We start from the raw sequence: 20,469 nt of genomic DNA on the forward strand, positions 1-20,469 counted from the left end.
TCTCTGTCTCTGTCTCTGTCTCTGTCTCTGTCTCTGTCTCTGTCTCTCTCTCTCTCTCTCTCTCTCTCTCTCTCTCTCTCTCTCTTTCTCTCCACATCTCTCTCTATGTCTCTTTCTCTCTCTCTCTCTCTCTCTCTGTCTCTCTCTCTCTCTCTCTCTCTCTCTCTCTGTCTCTCCCCCCCTCCCTCCAATCAAAGTATTTTTGATGGGTGGGGAGCTCAGGGGAGTTCCCAATCAACCTGCTCAGTTCCCCATTAAAAATGGGATTGAATAGTATTTGGTCGTGCTGGAATGGCACTTTATTTGGAGGAACCCAGGTATTCCCCTTCCATTGGATACAATGCTATCTCATTTGTATTTTCGAGAATAGGTAGACATAGAAGACAGTGATTGTTTCTGAATTATTCTCCAGAATACCTTTTACCTGGTAAAATACAAACATGTTGATATGGTCAGTATTGATAAACACCCCTCGTTTAGGCAGCACTTGACAATTGAAGTGTCAACGTTCTTGCCCCCATGTTGGCAGGGAGATAGGCGAGCATGGCTGTCCCACTTTCCGCAGGGAGGCCGCTGATGCTCAGAGAGGTCGAGTTACCAGCGGTTAGAAGCAGGGAGTGCATCGTCTCGATCGTCTAACACGTCCAGGGTTAGGAGACAATTATTCCAGTGCGATCACTCACTCTGCTTATAACGGTTGCAAGTCTTTGCTTGCCTTGTCCTTAGTCTTCATGCCGTGTCCTCTACTGTTGAAAAATCGGTTGAATCAAGAGCCAATAGAATAAAAGCTCCTTGAGGGGAGACATTTTGTAAAACCCAAACCGATATACCCAGCTCCTAGGATAGTGCCCGGCCCAGAGTGTTTAAAAATCTCTATTAAATAACCAACCGATCTAGTAAGGCGCCTTCCCAACTGTGGCGAGGTCAGCCATCACAGGACTAACACGGATTGTTACCAGCATCAAACTCACAACCTTTTGCTAGTTGTGGGACGAGCCCAAAGAGGTAAATAGCCATAAAGAACCCAGGATCCCTGCTCGGCCCCGTTGGCCATTTCTTAATATGGTGATGTAGGGGAATGTACAAAGAATATTCGTGGGCACAAAAGCTAAAAATGGGGCAGAGTGGGAAGGAGGAGGGATGATTGAAGATGCGAAAATGAAAAACCCGCTTCAGGGGATTTACCCTCCAGTGATCTCCCACTCAGGCAGCCTTCCAGGATTGCCAAAGCAGAATGGAAAGGGACTGCCGAGCGTCTAGTTGAGAAGCAGTTTAGTAAAGACCTCAGATGAAAAGAGATGAGTTCAAGCCCTGCTTCACAAGCTCACTAGCTGATGTAATGACGAATACCTTAATGGCTCTGTGCCTCAGTTTCCTCATCTGTAACATGAGGAGGTTGCACTCAATGACCTCAGCCCATGATCCACCCCCACAAACTCTGCCTGCAAAATCCCGCCAAGAAGCCACGAGCTTGGATGGCCAACTGCTTTGTAGTGACACCCAGAGAAGTTTTAGTGCACATTTCTCTGGTCCTCGACCGTCTGTCAAGACGTTTACACGTCATCTCGTTTTCTTCTCTCCAGCGCCCGGGCCGGGTGCTGTTCTGATTCTCCTTTTCTAAATGCCAACCCTGAGGCTCGCGGAAGGTCGATGGCTTCCCCAGGCAGGGGGGATGCAGTGAATGCGTGCCTGAGCCAGGCCTTCCGCACATGCAGACCCCTCACTCCTTCCTAGATCAGACGTCCAGCAGTGGCCTCAGCTGCAGCTTGTCTGGGACGAGTTGCTGTTGACAGTGGGCATAAGAGGGCAATTTGGAATCATGGTCTGCGGCTCCAGAGCGAGGGAGGGGATTGCAGAGGGCTCAGAGTTCCAAAGGCACTGGAGGGCCAGCAGAAGCCGAAACATCACTGGGGAGTGTTTGGTTAACAGGTGAGAGAGTCAAGGCCATTTCTCCCACCGTGGCCCCATTGGGTCCTCGTCCCAATAGAAGATTACTTCTAGCCTGCGTTCGGGGGCTCCTGGGGTTTCCTTCTCAAAGTTTCATCCCAAATCCCAGAGTCCCCCTCCAGGGTTTGGGGAAGAGATTCCTCGGCTCTTACTCTGCCTGGGACGGGAAAACGCAAACTCTTCAGCCAGGGTCACAGTGGGAGCGGGCCTTCGCTGTTCCCCCAGACCCTTCCTTAAGCTGTGCGAAAGCACACCATGAAAAAGGCAGCGACAAGGAAGTTAGAAACAGGCTTTTAATGAAGTTTGTGCTGTGTGAGGGGAGAAAAAAAACGCCTTAATTGGCAGTCCCAGCCAGGCGGAGCTGCTCTGAGAACATATTGAGGGGGGGCTGCTCTCCCAGAAGCCTTTTTGCAGTTTCTCTCTGGACAGAATGTCCTGACACATGGAAGGACAATGAAACCTGGTTATGGTGTGCCAGCCTGTGCGCGGGGCAGGTGCTGCGTACCCAGCAAAGGCAGCAGAGGCTGCTTTATTGATTTCTTTTTCACATTCCCCCTTAGCACCAGAATCTTAGAATGGAAATATTGACTTCTCTGGAGGAGACGTGGAGAGGAGGACACTTCAGAGCCCAAAGGAGGCATTGAAAAGGGCTGGAGCAATAGGCTCCGGCCCAGGTCTGCCAGGCGCACGTGGGCTACCTTTGGATAACTCCCAGAAACCCTCTGCCCTCAGGGGCTTCATCTGAGAAGTGAACATAGGCCATAAGATGACTTCGAATCTCCCTTTCAATACAGAAGCCGATCAGCATCTATTAAGTCTTTAGTGTGGGTAAAACACTGTGCTAAGTTCTGGGCATACAAATACAAGCAGGAAGGAAAAGATGCTCTCTGCCCTCCAGAAGCTTACGTTCGAATGGCGGCAGATGCCACCTATCAGGAGGCTGAAAAGCGAGGGGAGGTCAGAGAGAATGCCCAAGAGGGAGCAGGCTGGAGAAAATTCAGGGCCACGACGAGAGCTCACAGAGAAATGAAGACGTGGCTAGCCTGGGCACTTTCCTTAAATGGCCCTTTAGTGAATCGAACACTGAACTTGGAGTCAGGAAGACCTGAGATCAAATCTAGCCTCAGATACTTTCTAGCTTGGGTAAAACATTTAACCACAGTTTGCCTCAGTTTCTTAATTGGTATATTTATCACTGTTACCACAAAGATCTGGGAGGACGGAATGAGATAGGTGTAAAGTCCTTATCACAGCACCTGACACATAGTAGGCAGTCTATAAATGTTTATTCTTTTGACTTCTTCTTCCCTTCCTGGAGAAATCAGCAAATAAATCAGGGGACTTCCTGAATTAGAGAATCAACTCCTTGAAGGCAGGCACTAACTCATATATTCGTTTGCATCACAAGCACACAGGACGCACAGCCTAGCACATAAATGATTGCTGATGGGTCATTCGCCAACATGCCTCAGAAATCACATCTCTGTCTTTCTTCCCCCAAATTTCTGCTCTTACCATCCTCTTTTCTAACTCAGACCTGAAGGTGACTGGCAGAGCTCAAGGATGGCTTGTGTTCCTCTGGGACCTTAGAACCATGGGAAGAGGCACCTGCTCCCTAGAATAATGATGCAGCTCTGGCCCCAAGGGGGAGGTGAGGGAAAGAATAGGAATAAAAGTCTGTCAAAGATCCTCCCTGTGTTCAGTAAGGAGAGGAGAAAACAACAAGGGGTGCCATTGGAGGGAGAGGAGACAAATAGACATCATGACTGGAAGCCAAAGCTTTTCATTCTTTCTCTGCTGATCTGAGAAATCTGTAGGATCTCAGGGGAGAAAAGGAAAGAGTCCTCCAGGGAGTCTGCAGTGCTGCTTAGGTAGAAGAAGGCCCATCACTTTATTTCATCTTTATCAGACCAGGCAGAAGGGAGAGGGTTGGTTTTCTTGATAAAAGATATTTTAGGAAGAGTTCACAGACTGACTGAGCCTCCTTTGCCTTTACTTTCCAATTGGAAGCTGAAATAGCTCCTCTGAGTTTAAAGCAGACAAAGTCCTCTCTGGTTGTTTTAGGCAGGTCTATGTGGACCAAATGACTGGATGATAGAGCAGAGCATCGGCCTCTCTTAATCTTGTTAGCAATTGATGCCCAAGAGACCGAACTGGGGAGAGGAGAAGCCATGGCGAAGATGGTAAGAAATAGTTCCAGGATGAGCTCTGTGGGTCGCATTCTTTGCTGCTCATCCTTCATTTTTGAAGAGGACCCCAGTGGCATCATGGCGCCACGTCTTGACTAAAATGTGAATTGGATTTAAATGAGGGAAAGTTATACGCAGTGGCCAACCTCCTCTCTTTCAGAGTCATCAAAGTCCAGTGGCAAGACAAAAGTCAGGCCAACTGGTCAGGGCCTGGAGGGCAGTGGATGATCTCGGTGTCTCTGATGTCTAACCAAGCCGTAGCTCCTGTTTCAGGTGCCTTTGTGGCCAGTGGAACAAATTGTTTTGTTCCACCCATTCTTCCAGGGAAAGTCTTCACTTGCAAGCACTATGTGAGTCTTCAAAGAACTCTTAGGTGGACCAGCAATTGCGATGTTTCTGCTTGGACATAAAAGACAAAACTAAGAGAAATGGATATAAGTCCAAGATGGGAAAACTCTATGGTTAGTGCAGTGAAAAACTTGAAAACGTGAATTATCCTAAATCAACATCATGACAAATATTTGTTAAGGCCTTGCTATATGCTAACTACTGAGGACAGCAGCCCCAAACCCCAAAATGACCCTTATTCGGGAGGAGTTTGTATACTCGGGTCATTTATTAGCTCCCTAGTATATGGCAGGCACTACACTCAGGCTGGGAGTCCAGAGAAAGACAAAAGAGAGCCTCTGCTCTTGAGGGCTTCACAGGATGACGTGAAAATCCAATGCATCCAAAGGTGAAAGGGGAGAGGGAAGGTCTTCTGCCTAGAAGTGTCACTGGGGGCAGAGGAATGCAGTGGGATGGACAATGAAGAGAGAGCTGCCTGGCTGCCCTCCCTTAAAGGCAAGATCTGGGAGGATGGCTCTTCTGTCTCTCCTCCCCAAATAAGAAAGAAGGGAGGCTCCCAGGGGCAGGAGTCCTGAGGAGGAGTGAAAAAAATGTCCTAAGTAGGTGGGAAGTTTTTCCTCCATTGGAGAATCAAATGCAAATTCAGATCTTCTGACTCTAAATCCATTGATTCCCCTCCCTACTAGAGTGCCTGGGCAGAAGATCTGCCCCATTTGTTCTGCTCAGGTCAGGAGGATAGAACTAGAAGGAATGGGTGCAGGTTCCAAAGACTCTTTAGGTTTGACGTCAGGAAAAGCTTCCTAACAAACCGAGTATGAGAAAGTGGGATGGCTTCCCCCTTCGGGATCAGTTTTCCCCAATCGGAAGTTTTCAAGCTGAGCTAAATGGACAATTATCACGTCTGTTCTAGGACTGTTTCCTTCTCGGTCACACCTTGGTAGAGATGGCCACGGAGGTCCTCCCTCTCTGACCTTCTGAGGTTCTCTATGGGCAGAGAATGGATCCCAGCCAGTAGAGCATGCCCAGTGGGGCAAAGCCCTGTGGGAGGCAGGAGCCTGAGCCAGTAAACCTAGAACTAGCCAGTTCCTTGAACTTTGGGGGGAGATCCAAGTTCATTGAAAGGCTAATTCAGTTAGCTCTCAGTGCTAAGGGATTTTTTTTTTATTTCCTCTGCCTTTCATAGGGGCATTCAATAGGGTGGGATTTGAAAAATAAGGGAGCAGAGCATCTGGGCTAGCTCACTCTCTGCCCATGTCTCAAATATAGAGCTCGCCTCCCACAAATCGTAAGTCCTTCTGTCTAAGAAAGCCCTGGTCCTTTGGTGTCTGTATTAGGTAGAGCCTGTGTCAAGCAGGGCAGTTAGGTCACATAGTGGAGAGAGCTCCAGGTCTGGAGTCAAGAAGACCCGAGTTCAAGTCTAGTCTTAGACAAATCTAGATATTTAGCAGGACCTCAGTTTATTTACTGATCTATAAAATTGAGTTAAAAATAAGAGCACCTACCTTTCAGGGTTTTGATAAGGATCAGATGAGATAATTATTGTAAAGCAGTTAGCACGGTGCCTGGCACAGGGTGAGGACTATATAAGTGGGTTGTTGTTATAATTATTAAGAATTGTGATCAGTTATGGCTGTCAAAGTTTAAGAAAGACAAAGATGAGCAATCAAGATGGGGACGGGACTGGAGTCCACGCCGGGTGACTCTGGATTGAAGGACTTGGGAATGCTCAATCTAGGAAAGAGGAGATTTACTGAAGAGAAGAGAACTCTCTCCTGACATGTAAAGGACAATCGCATGGGGGAGATATTCACTTTGCTGTAGGTCAGAAGAAGGAGAAATGGAAGTTTCAAGGGGGAAAGTTGCGATTTGATAGCAAGTTAAAAAACACAAACCGCTCATGTCCCCGTATTTAAGTATCAACGTTGGCAAGAGAATTGGGATGCCCTGACAACTGGTGGGTTTCCCATCTCTCGAGGTATTCAACAAAGCCTCGATGACCCCTTCTCACATATGTTATTACAGGAATTCTTTTCATGTTATGTGGTGGTCTCCATGGCCTCTAACATGCCTCCCCATTTTCCAAAGCCTGGGACGATGGGAGCTCTGTCTTATTATTGAAGGAAAATAACAGAAAGGGGGTCAGAAGATGGAGATTTCAGAAGATGGGAACCTGGGATAGAGGAGGTAGCTGGAGCAACTTAAAATAAGAAAAAGCCTGTTCCATGCTTCCCGGAAGCATCTTCGGGGTGTAGACATCTAAAGAGCTGTGACCTATTCCCATGGGTGACATTCATGTACGCCTTCCTAACTTACACTCTTCCCAAAGCCAATCCATCAGATACCCCCAGTTGTCAGGTGTCATTGTGCTCCTCTGAGGCTGAGAAGATGAAAGGTTAACACTCTAGCATTTGCTAAAAGCCACATGAAGAGAAAGGCCAGCCTGGCAATTCAAATGGTTGGGGAGATTTTACAGATATATTTTTTCTGACTCTTGGCCATTTTACATCATTGTTCCCTGACTGGAGAGAGCAGAAAGCTGCTTTTCATTATTCCTTTCGGGCCCGGATCTGCAGAGACGAGACGAAGGCAAATCTATTTTTATATTTTTCATTGGCACTATTGATATTCAATGTCACAGAGTGTGTGTCTTTCTGTGCAACCGCAGACAGTAGAGATTTCATGGATTATTGCCCCCTCCTCCACTTAGACCACCTTTGTTCTTCCTGCTCTGAACAAGGTACCCATCCCAATAATCAAATGCTATTTCAATGATGACTTATCACCTCCTTATTCTCCTATAATGGCATCCCCACCCCCAGCATGCAGGACTCAAAATGATGCTGTCAAGGCTTCAGTAAGGAAAAAAGAAGAGAGAAACCTGCCTCTATCTACCAGGCTATTGTGCTTCATGGATCTCATCTATTATCTTTTTTTTTCTTTGCCAGAGACAGGAAATAACGAGTGACACCCGCTACGGGGGTGCAACATCGCCAGTCAAGATGATGTGCTGAGACCTCGCCCTTTTGCTTAGGAAAGCTCCAACGACTTACTGGATAGTCCTAGGCCTGAGACACCTCTGACTTTCCTGATGAGGGGAAGTGGAAGAAAAGGCAACGAGTGACCTTAATGGGATGGTTTATTCCATTCCTGTAGAATTAATCTGTGAGTCAGCTGCAGTCACAAAGCCAAGAGTTTTCCAAAAAAAATTGGGTCAAAAGGCACATTAGCCCATTGGATGCCATGGACGTTTTTAATAACAGCATCACAGAGCAGAATGGATCTCCACAGTCATCCAATCCAGTCTCCTTCACACACACACACGCCCTCCACCATACCCTGGACACATCTAAATCTCTGATCTTCTGATCCTAAAATCGGTTCTCCACCCTATCCCTCTACCTTCCTCCATTAGCTCCATTGTTCTCTAGAGCTCAACAGAAAAATCGAATCCCTTTTCCATATGTGAATTCATTGCATTTTGGGAAGAATGCCCATTTCCCTTCAATTCATTTATTCATTCTTTGGCTTATCCTCCAGGCAACCTTGATTAAGTTATTACATATTGTTGGAGCATGAAAGGGTTCTGATTCTGCAATAAGAGAATGAGTTCTTCCCTCCACTCTGATGGCCAGGAACTTATTGACCGTGGCTAAATCACTTGTTCCTCTCATCTGTTTAGTCACAGTGATGTGGGAACTAGGTTTACCTTGGACCCCCAAATTAGAGAAGTACTTCAGGTCGAACTATAAGCAGGAACATTCCTTTGCTTCCTTGCATTCTTGTTAAGGCTAAAGAAAGGGTGGGCCTAGACTTCAAAGACTTCATGATGAAAATGACCCTCGAGAGAATCATCCCCCTTGGAGTCTCCCCTAGGTTTCGAGATGGACATAGATATACAAATCCTGGTTTTTCCCAATACTACCGGGTTGTAATCTAGGTCCTTAAACTATGCCCAGCCAACCCCTATGTCTTCAGGACACAAGACACTTTTCTGACCCCGGTCAGAATTCGTATCCTTCTGGAGTCACGTATCAGCTGCTCTAAATAGAGTATAAAAACTTCAAAACTGATCCCTTCGAGGAGGCAGCTTTCCATCTGCTGGCCTCCCAGCCAAATTCAACATGACTTTTAAATTAATCAATTTCTCTTTTTATTTCTAAGCTATGTTGTAGAGTCTTGCATTCTTGCAAAGGGTACCCGTCCCAAAGCCCCAGGGGTTCAGCTCAAGTCCCCCACAACAACAACATTGAACTAGACGACCCCCAAGAGAGCTTCTAGCTCTCGATATTCTAGCCAAACATGTATATGTCCTTTTCCCATCTACCCTCATCTATCTCTGACTTCCATAACTGTTCATTCTTTCTAGCATGCCTCGAATGTTCTGCTTACCTCTAGTCTTTGGAGAATCCTCAGTCTATTCAATGGTCAGCTTCAGTGTTATCTCCTATCTGAGGTTTTTTCCTGATTTTACCTGATACTTTTCTTCATCTCATTAAAAAATAACCCTAAATATTTTGCATATATTTGATCTCATCTCCTCTCTTTACCAAATGTAAGCTCTTGAGGCTAAGGTCCATATCATTTATGAATCATTCAGTTCTGAAAGCAACCTTCTAGATTATTTACCACTTAATAGGAGGCCCACCAAGAAAGAAGTTGGGACAACCACATTCAAAAAATCAGAATCACAGGCCTTGATATTTGTAGAAACCAATATATATATATATATATATATATATATATATATATATATATATATATATATATGGACTAGAATCTTCACTATATTATACTAACTCGAGGAGGGTGGTCCCTCGGCCCTTCCTACAAGAGCTCCAGACAAACCAAGGTTAGTCTATCTCTTTTTTAACCTAAAAGGCTACTTTATTCTTATTACAGAAACCAAAAACCAAACACAATAAAATAAACAAAAAATGACTAAGTATTAGTTTCATGTTTTAATATTTTTCACATCCTGCCAACCGTCAGGTCAGAGATATCTGCATTGTCACAGGCAGAATTGGGGTATGTGCAGTATAGCCCCAGCTTCTCTTAATTCCCTTGCCAAATCTTCACTGTCAATAGAATTTAAATGGGTCACCATGTATAATTGGATATGTACTCCAATGATAACCATCTCCCAGTGGGGGAACAATCATATAAACTGGAACTCCCAACTCCCTCTCAAAAACCTATTAAGAGAAAGTCTAAGGACTATGGAGAAATATATGCCCTATGTCTTTGTTTACAGAACTACTGTATTGAATTCACTGTTTAAGGAACTAAATATTTTTCCACAGTCATAGCCACCTGGTGAGTTGCTAACATTGAGATAGAAGCAACCTTAAAGAAACCTATTTATCACTCCACCACATGCCGTTTGCGCCATTAAAAAAAAAAAAAAGTTCAGCTGCAAAATGAATATTTCCCCTGGGCTGTAAGTTTTGTTTTAAGAAAAATTCCTTAGGGGAATTCAACTTTCCTTTTACTCTTTTTTTTAAACTGATGTGAGTTTTATAGTTCAGTCATTCATCCATTCAATAAGCATTTATTAAGCCACAACGAATCAGACATCTTTCTAATGACTCTAAAATGTGTACAAACAAATGAACCCTGAACTTTTGGGTGATTTCCAATCTATTAGAATGTATGTATAAATATTAGTATCCTCTGAAAGAGGGAAATAAAAGGTGTTAGAAACAGCCCCAAGGCTTGATTCAGATGGTAAGAGTATTGTCTGACTCTCTCTCTTTGGTCAGATCAAAGTAAATTCATGTGCACACTCTGAGAACTTTAGAAAATCAAAAATGAATTCTCTTATCCTCAATATTTTACTGGGGAATATAAAATGGACATGGTGTAGACAAAGTCATTGACAGAGGGAGAGCTTTCTAACTGGTTGACTAGTTGGGTTAGCAGGTGAGAGGGAGGGTTAGGGCTAATTTTGAAGGTAACTAAGAATATCAACAAGGAAAGGGTAAGAGACAGAAGGTAGCAGTTGGGCTCCCAATTCCACCCTGGACACAGAAATGCCGTAGCCAACAAAGTCTTCTTTTGGTTAGTGGTAAAAGGGAATACTGGTAATCCAAGCTCCCCCATTACCCTTCAAGGAGGTTTAGTGAGATTTTGACAGGTACGGTGACTCCAGGAATGATTGCAATAAGTTTTATGGTGCCATATTAAGTGGTGGTAAATGAGAGAAAGGTCAAGAGGCCAGTGGAACACGAAGCACAATCTCTAAGAAGGAATAGGGAAGGGGATAGAGGAGGAATCACCTGGTGGGGCCACATAGGTAAGACCCGTGGGATGCTAGAGTGGATCTCTCGGCATCAGCTGAAGGTGAGACAAGCGTGCAATCAAGTGACTCACAGTGATGGCTCCACTGCCTAGGAATACAAATGGGGTTTTTAGAGGGATCTTCAAGGCCATTCCCTAAAACACCTTCATCACCATGGTAGTGTACCAACCAGTGTAAGGTGGGCAAAAATGGTTTTCATTTGAACCCCTCATGCATGGTGCCTATCTTCCAGTTCAGAGCATATAAAAGTCCTCCCAAACTTCTGACCTTGGACAGCTCAGGTGGTGATATGCTTACACAAGGAACCAAGAGAGGAGATGGATTCTTATCACATACGTGGTCAGGAAAAGGCAAGGTGTACAGGGTTAATGGAGAGAAAGGTAGTTCAGCAAGCCAGTTAATAAGCTTTCATAAAAAAATGAAAAATCCATCATGTCAGAGTTACCAGATGGACCAGTTCACAAAACAGAGTTTTAGAAGCATCAAAGGATCACACAACAATGCATATTTACACTACAGATGGAATTCGGTAGAATCTTACTTTTGCTATTTTTGAAAACAAATTAGATGTTATTATTTAAATTGTTCTTAGATCTTAGGACCGATTTCATCCTAAAATTCATTTCCCCTGGAAAGTTCATTTTTAGCTCATTTATTTCATTGTCTGAAATGGCATTTAAAAATTGCCTATTTCATGTTCTTTCATTTGAAATTTATATATACATACGTATATATATATATATATATAACATCCAAATATATGTACATCGATAATACATATATTCATTTATTTAATTATTTTGATTAATCTTAATGGCTTGCATTTGGGTAAAATGGCTTCTAATAATGTTCTTGAGCTATTTTTTTTACCAGAAAGTTTTCTGTTTGATTCCATAGAAATCTGGATTCTACTAACCCCTTGTCTAAGAAAGTGAATTATTTGATAATCACACTATTTATTGGTGATATATTGCTTAACTGTTCTTCTGGTTTCTGTTCTACCATCTTTGTCCTCTTTCAGTCTCCAGACATCATGATAGCTGTTTTCACATTAATGTCACTTCCAAATCACCTTGAGGATAGAGACCACAGGGCCCGGGGGACTATATTTTCTCATCTCTTTTCCATAGCCCAGGCTCATCATTACAATCATCTACACTCAGTCTGGGCTCTATGCCCTTTCCATTGATATAGTTAGAGTTTTATAGATTGCTTTTGTGGTTCTACTTTACTCTGTGTCACTTCATAAGTCTTCCTTTGCTTTTCTAATTGTTCTCTGTTAGCCATTTGGTGGGCCTGCAAATAGTCAAACATAATCTTGTACTACAATTTGTTAAGGCATTGCCTGATCAAAAGGCAGCTACATTTGTCCGGGTCTCTGCTATAACAAGAAACAAACAAAATATGAAATTAGCTTTACTTTATGAATTACAAATTCTGGTCTTGAGCAGAGCCCATCTGCATTTTGGGTGTCTCATTCCACGGTGTGTTCTATTTTAATTCTCTAAGTATTGTGACAATATTTTGAATAACACACCTGCTTTGGGATGCCATAACTCTCCACTAAGAAAATTAGGTGAAACAAGACAGAAGAAAGCAGTAATGGATCATGAATTTCCTTCTAGATAATAACCACATCTTTTATGGTACACGGGTTATGGTGTATATAACTTTTAGTTAAGGATTAGTAATAGGCTAATTTAGAACATTAATTGAAGAGTCTGAATCACAGAATTGGAAGGACTTAGAATTGATGTAATATCTGAACAGCTATTACATCCCTTTAGCCATTGCTCACCTATCTCCAGAGGAGTCTTTCATGGCAGTCCATTCCATGGGCACTGTTATAAATATTAGGGAAGTTTGCTTTCCTTTTATGGAAAACAAATTTGACTTTTTTCAACTTCTGACTTGTTTTCTTCTACCTTTCTGATGTCATGAGAAACAATTCTAATACTTTCTCCTTATAAAAACCTTTCTGACAGGAAGACAGCTATTCTATCCTCTCTAAGTCTTCTCCTCCAGAACACCCCAATCACATAAACCACTCTTCATATTATCCAATCTTAGAATGATAGATGAAGAGTTTGAGAAGATGTTTAGAGGTCATCTAGTCAATGCCCTCAAGGTGTGAGGAAACAGGGCCTCAGAGAGATAATATAACTAATCCCATGTCCAATAGGAACTATGTGGCTGAATTTCAATTTGAACAGAAATGATCTGACTCAGAAACCAGCAATTTTTCAGAGAGTATGTTGTCTTTTTTAAGCACTTTATTGAATATTTAAAATAATTTAATCATTCATGCACAAAATATTTCCTTTAATCCTGATTTGTTGTGAGTCAGATAATATGAGATAGAGGCATCTGTATTAATGAGAATAAAAATTTGAAAAAAATATAGTCATGATCAGGATCCTTTCTTCAGCTTCAAAAATATAGATGATGTATTTTTATTTTGTTTTTATTTGGACATTTATATATTATTCATGAGTATGTGCAAAAACAACCAGAAAACCAACCAACCAACCAAAATGTTGACATATTGTAGCAAGAGGAAACAAAGCAGGAGCCTGGAAAACAGGAGACTTGGATTCCTGTTCTTTGTCTCTTCTAGTTATTTTAGACAAATCACTTCATCTTGAGTCTTCCTTTTCTAGGTTATGAGGTGATAAAATTTGTAACAATAATTTTCTGCCATTTTGAAAACTGTTCTTTTTTCCCACCCATCTTTCTCCTCCCTAAGATGGCAGGAAACATGAAATAGGCTGTACATGTGTTATAATAAAATATCAGTTTCCATGGTCATCATATTATGAAAGACACATATGACTTATACTAAAGAAAAATTCACGGAGGATATAAAGTGAAGAATGGTATCCTTCAATCTTCATTCAGACTGTCACATTCTTTCTATGGAGGAGGAGAGCCTTTTTTGTTATGAGTCCCTTGGACTTCTCTTGGATCCTTGCATTGAAGATTATAGTTGCCATTTCCAATTGATCATCATACATTATGGCTGTGATAACTGTATCCAAATTTCTGGTTTTGCTTGCTTCACTTTCCATCACTTCCTCTGTCTTTCCAGTTTTTTCTTTCTTCCTGTGTGTCTGTGATAATCTTGTTCATCATTTCTTATGGCCTGAGAACATGCTGTCTTTATAAGGTATCTCCTCTGAACCTGTGACCACTCTGGTGAGTGAGTCCTATGGTTTTATTGGATCTTGTCAGTGGAAGTTTGAGTTTATTGCCACTTTTAGGATTCAATATTTCCTGACTGACTTAGGCAATTAAATTGTTTATATGCAAACAAGGATACTAGGATCAAAGAGTAGAATTCTTGAGTTTTGTCTCTCTTTCTTTTTAATTCCTCTGAGTCTGTTCTTTCACTTGGTCTAGGGAAGGCCAGGACAAGAAGTTTTTTTTTTTTCTACTGCAGATTTACAATGGTCCTGACTTTAAATCTTAGAGAATTATTTGGAAGACTAACAAGTTACATAATTTATCTAGGGTTATAGAGTTTGTATCAGTGATAGGACTGAAACCCAGATCCTCTTCCTTCTGAGGCAAGATCTCGAATCCACTTTAGCACGTTTTCTTATATTGCTCACTAACCAGCTTTTGATGTTCAAGACTATGTTAACGTTTTGCATTGAATTAGTATTCTGTATATACAAAGAACATGAGTCAGTGTGCTGGTCTACCTAGCCCACACTCTCTGCAGGCTTATCCCTCAAATAGGATTATTATAGAAAGGCTTCTTGCTTACAGTATGATGCTTTCTGAGGTCCCCTTGGACTGCAGGAGACTGATGCTGAGTCATAGATTATCTATGCATTAGAAATGATGGAGATGTTGGAAATGAATGGGCTGATCAAAAGATACCTAGAATGGTGTGTGTGGTCATGGAAAAAAAAATCACAATAGAGTGACGATAAGCTGATTCACCTGGTGAATGAATCTCCTGGGTCATATGAACAGCATGCTGTAAAGTGGGTTCTAGTGGTAGTCAGAGAAGCAATAAAGCAGGGGCAAGTCAGGCAATGGGACACTCTCAGGTTCCCTGCTGTCTCCAAGGCATAAGAGCTCTGGGATGCGCAGATGACCTTCCAGGTACAAAGTAAGGGGAATTCATCACTTTGTTTATTATGGTGATCTTGGTTTGTGATTAAAGGGAAGTCAAACAAAACTGTTTCATGTCTTGTTCTCTTAGGATCTGATTTAGAAAAGAAGAAATTAATGTGAGGAAAGAAAACAAAAGTGAAGGTTTCACTTAAATGCTGCAATCCCCTCTATCCCCAGGCCATGGGTGGACTATAACCCTCCTGAACCTCTGCAGTGATAAACTTGGGGTGACCCCCCATCACTAATGGGGACTTTGTACTTCATTCTTCCCACTTCAGTTAATTAAATAAATATGATCTTGATGCTAAATAACAAAAAGTCCCCAGAGAAGGGGCTGCCATGAACACACTCATTTTTTCAAAATGGTTTCCTCTATCTGCACTTGCACTTTCAGCATCTTAATTTGGAAAATATATGCCTTGCTTCAAAATATATTCTGTTTTCTACCACCAAGGTCTACATCCTATTCCATCCAGTTTAAGAAGTCTTGAGTGCGTGCCTACTGTAGATACAAGGCATCATGCTATGCTCTGGGGATGACAAAACAAAACCATGTAAGGTGCTACCCTCGAGGAGCTGCCATTCATTCTGCTGAGGGCAAGGTGAAGGGCAAGCAGATAGACTTAAATAAATGCATGAAAATTAAAAAAGACAGAAAGTCTGACCAAACAACAATTGCCTTGTGATTTGGGCAAGTATTTATTACTGTAATGTTGATTATTAGCAGGTGATATGATATAGTGACTAGAGAACTGGCCTTGGAATCTGAAAGAACTGGGTTCAAATCTTACCTTTGACAGGTAGCAGTAGTCAGGTTACCTTGAACAACTGAGATAACATTTGTAAAGTAGTTGCAAACGTGAAGTGGCAATACCAATGCTAGATCTTATTTAACCTTGAAGTACTCTTCCAGTGATGGGCAAACTTTTTAAAGAGGGGGCCAAAGGAAAGGAAATGCTCCTCTGTCAGTCTGTTTCTAAGGCAACTCTTTCAAAGTTTCATTGTGTTGTATCCTACTCGTTGTATTCGTCAGATTAGGAATAATGTCCTGTGGCTGGATAAAACATTTTGGTGCCCACACCACCTCCATCTGGCCCACTGGTATAGTTTGCCCATCACTGCTCTAGACAGTGGTCTAAATATTCTTCATCAAAAGGACCAGTTGTAGGAAATAGACAGAAAATTCAGGAATCACGTGATATCTTTCTTCAAGAATCTGAAAGGCTGTCAGTAAGATTATACTAAAAGCAAGAACTACAGAATGAAAAAGAAGAGGAAAAAGATTTGATTTGGAAAGAAGGTAAAGGAGCAAACAAACAAAAACAACAATAACAAAAAAATTTACTAACTTACAAAAAGACCTGTTCAAAAGTAGAACAAGGTGCCTCAAAGGGTATTTGGTTACATGTCATTGGCAATTTGTAAGTAGAAACTATATGAAAATTTGTTGAATTATCATTATAAGAAGGCTTCCTTTTATTAGCTCTGTGTTATATTGGATGACTATAGGATCATTTCAAAATCTAAAATTCTATAATTCTATGAATCCATTCCACTACCTCCAAATATTCAATTCCATAGCTACATGGGTTTCTCTGTCTATACAAACTCTGAAAATTGACCATGCCATTGAAACCTTCAGGCTATCTCATTTCCTGGGGGATTTCTATTAGATCTAGAGTCTGTCAGCAGCTAGGAAACAATTTTATTAAATAAGTTGTGATAAAATAGACGAGTCAAATTTTATAGGCCAATTTTGCTTATCTAATTTGACTGTTCTTTGTATAGATCTGAAGTTATAGAGTAAAGATGAATTATTCAATGAGCTTGATCAATGTATATTGATGAAACAGCTAATCACAAGAAAGAATACTTAGCAAATTGGAAAAAAAGTCCTTTGGACACTTTCCTTCTAAAACAATTCTTTTAATGGTGTAAATCTTAATTTCCTGATATAATTAAAAATAATAACTTATCAAATATATAATTTTACTAATGAATTCATCTACTCATTCCATAAGTCTTTATTGAGTACTTATTTTGGCCTGTCATCAAAGTACAACCTCTCAGAGACATGATTAATTTGTTTAACTAAAATGTCAAAAGGTGAATAGTTTATTCTTTTACTAATTGTCCCACACTCTATGAGTCAAACCATATCCTTGCCTAATTTTTCAAATAAGAGTTTTTATATTAAGGATACATAGATTTCATGGCTTATATCTCTATTTTACTCCCTTAGAGTCAACTTTCAATAATCTGAGCAAAAAGAATACCTGAAGAATAATTCCTTATATAAATGAACTTTCACATTTATGAAGATGAATCTTTCTCTTCTATTATTAAGGCCAATTAGGATATTTTAGTATAATAACATAAGGGATGGACATGTTACTTATTTGTTCAGTCATCAACCAGAGGTCTGAGAAAGATACAATTAGATGTTAATATAAAGTTTAAAATATTTTGACTTCTGCCCCCCCCCTCAGGAAACTTGGAATTTTGATTTTGTGATAATTCAATTCAATAAGCACTCATATTAGAGGTCAGATATTGTCCCATACTCTGGATATATGAAGATGAAATTATTATTTTTGCCTTTTAAGTGTTTATTATCTGTTAGTAAGCAGATAGGATAAATACACAAATAACTATGACATAAATTAAAATAACTTCAGAAGAGAAGTACCGATGAAATAGTACCTATGAAGGATAGTTCACTGAGGAAAAGTGACAATATGGGAAAAGTGTACCTAAGTGCACATCCTTTCTCCAATGGATCCTATTAGACCTAGATATTCTACTTCCCATGGAATAGAATTATTTTTAAGATGTGAATTCTGAGCTCTATGCCACGCCTTAGAGTAAGTATTGACTACACAGAGAAGCACAAATTGTCTCTACTTTCAAGAAATTTAGGAGAAAAAATTCAAACATTTATGTACAAAAAGAAAAATTGAAGATGATCTCCAATTCATGATCCTCAATTACAACTGGAGGAGAATACATCTTATTTAAACTTTGAAGAAAAAAGAAAAGGAAGGAAAAGGTGAGCTTTCCACACTATTAGCCAATGACAAAGTTTAAGAATTTCATAGGTAGATTGATTTAGAAAGAGAATTGTGATTGCTAAGAGATATGATGAGTTTATTATGAACTCATTATGCCAGAGTTCAAGGTTATGTTATTGTAAGCATTATTTCCCTGTCATGCTAATGCTCCAAATGTTAGAAAACTGAAGTTCAGGAAGAAGTCTTTGCTGTCATTAACTGTGTCCTTGTAGATAAGAAGGTCAAGTTAGGTAGACATCTATTTGATGGTGGAATGACTGGTCTTGAAGAGAGGGGAGTGACTTGACTTATGTCAGCCTCATGGGAGGTACCTAGAAAAGTATCCTAGAAAGTTGTCCTTCATCCTATTTTGTAACAGTTAATTTGAGAAATGAGATGTAAAATACTGAAGATGATGATACCTCCCACAAGAATGAGTAGCTCAATCTAATAGGATGCAAATGGATAGCAATGAATGCAGTCTTTGACTGCTAGTCTAAGAAGTAATTCAATGATGGGATGGAGGATGTTTTAGCATGACACCGTTTGCATAAAACAGATGGGTAACCAATGTGAGTAAACAGACTCTATCAATAGCTAACTTAGCTACATTCATAGAAAGTAAGCATCATGTCCAGAACAATAGGGTAATATTCCCACTCTTCTCCACTCTTGTTCTAGTTCTAGAAAATTGTGGGCTTAAGTAACATTTTAGGAAGGATTTTCTCTCTGTTCTGACTATTTTTCTTCTATTTCTATTCTAGAAGATAAAAATTCCTTCTTTATTTTCTTTTTTCCATTTTCCTGGTGAACAAAGAAGCATTCTTAGGTGCTTCCACTGTAAAAATGAAATTTGGGAGGTGCCATCTTTAAGTATATATATGTATTTTCTATGGACACGTGGAAATTATCAAACTACATTTCCCGTGGTCCAACGGGTTTCTGGTTCCGGTTCTTTGGGCATGGGGACGCCTACGTCTCCACGCAGAGAACAGTTTAAATCTCCTGGGTTAGGAGGGAGTGGCCTCTTGGCCAGCAGACTCAGGAAGAGAGGTAACAATAATGGCTGGGGCGGCAGTTTTGAATTCTTACAAGTGCGTGGTCTAATAACTTTATCAGCATGGCTTTAATTAAATTACTAATTTCTATATTTATATCAGCCTTTATTATTTTTTATCATAATACCACTCTTACTGGAAGATAATGCAAAACCCCAACTTATGTGAGTATAAGTACCTACTGGCTACCCTTGGCCATCTTCTTTTTCCAATTAATTGCGCATCTGGGATTTGAAGATTATTAGTTCTTATTCTACTTCCATTTTCACTAAATAGAATTAATTTCTATTAGATTTATGTGTTTCTACTGAACTAAGAACTGAAAGTCCATGTGTTTGGTAGGATTCGATTTACATAAACCCTATATTTGCTATTGAGCCAAATTTTTGCCTTATACTGTTTGCATCTGATAATTCTCATTAAATATAGTCATGTCAGCAAGTAATGATAGAAGAGACAGATGTAGAGTTTATAAAAACACTTCTCTTAATAACAAATGGGAAAGAATGCAGACAGTGTCTCTAAAGTCTCTAAGTGTTAACTTTAAAAACTGAAGATCAGGTGAAATACATCATGTCAAATGAAAGAAAAAAAATATGAACCTCAAGGCAGTTAATACATGGCATGGTTTAAGGGGTGGCAAGAAGTTCATTTGAATCAGAAAATGAGAATCATTCAAAGGAATAGTGGAAGATAAATCAAAAAGAGAAATTGAGATCAAATAATGCAAGTCACGGAGTTTATTCAAGTAGGATGGGACTGGGAATGGGAAATTAAGGCTTTGAATTTAGAAAGATCCTTGACCCTGGCAAATCATTAAACTTATTATTCTAAGTGACTTAACCTAGGAATTTTTGGGAAAAGGTCCAATTTTTAATTAGTAGTAGCATTTCTCTTTGTGCATTTTCTTATATCACCAATATCATCAATCTAGTTTCGATTATTAAAGATAAAGATTTATCAACATATACATTGGATAGGACAAGAAAGAAGGGAAGAGAGAGAGAGAGAGAGAGAGAGAGAGAGAGAGAGAGAGAGAGAGAGAGAGAGAGAGCNAGAGAGAGAGAGAGAGAGAGAGAGAGAGAGAGAGAGAGAGAGAGAGAAAAGAAAGGAAGGAAGAAAGAAAGAAAGAAAGAAAGAAAGAAAGAAAGAAAGAAAGAAAGAAGGAAGGAAGGAAGGAAGGAAGGAAAGTATAGGGGAAATGGTGATGAATTTAGTTTGGGACATATTGAGTTTAAATCTCTTGCAAGTCATTTACATGGACACACAATTCCAACTTGAAAACAGTTAAGAAGCTTGGCACAACAGTTGGGAACAAAGTGTAGATGTTGGAACTATTCTCATAGAAATGATCATTTAAACCATGTGTAAGAAGGAGGTTGTCAAAGTAGTAGGTATAGAAAAGAACATTATCAACATGTTTTCTCTGTCAAAAAACACATAGTTATATTCAG

This window comes from Gracilinanus agilis, chromosome 4 (genome assembly GCF_016433145.1).
Source record: "Gracilinanus agilis isolate LMUSP501 chromosome 4, AgileGrace, whole genome shotgun sequence".
Taxonomy (NCBI): domain Eukaryota; kingdom Metazoa; phylum Chordata; class Mammalia; order Didelphimorphia; family Didelphidae; genus Gracilinanus; species Gracilinanus agilis.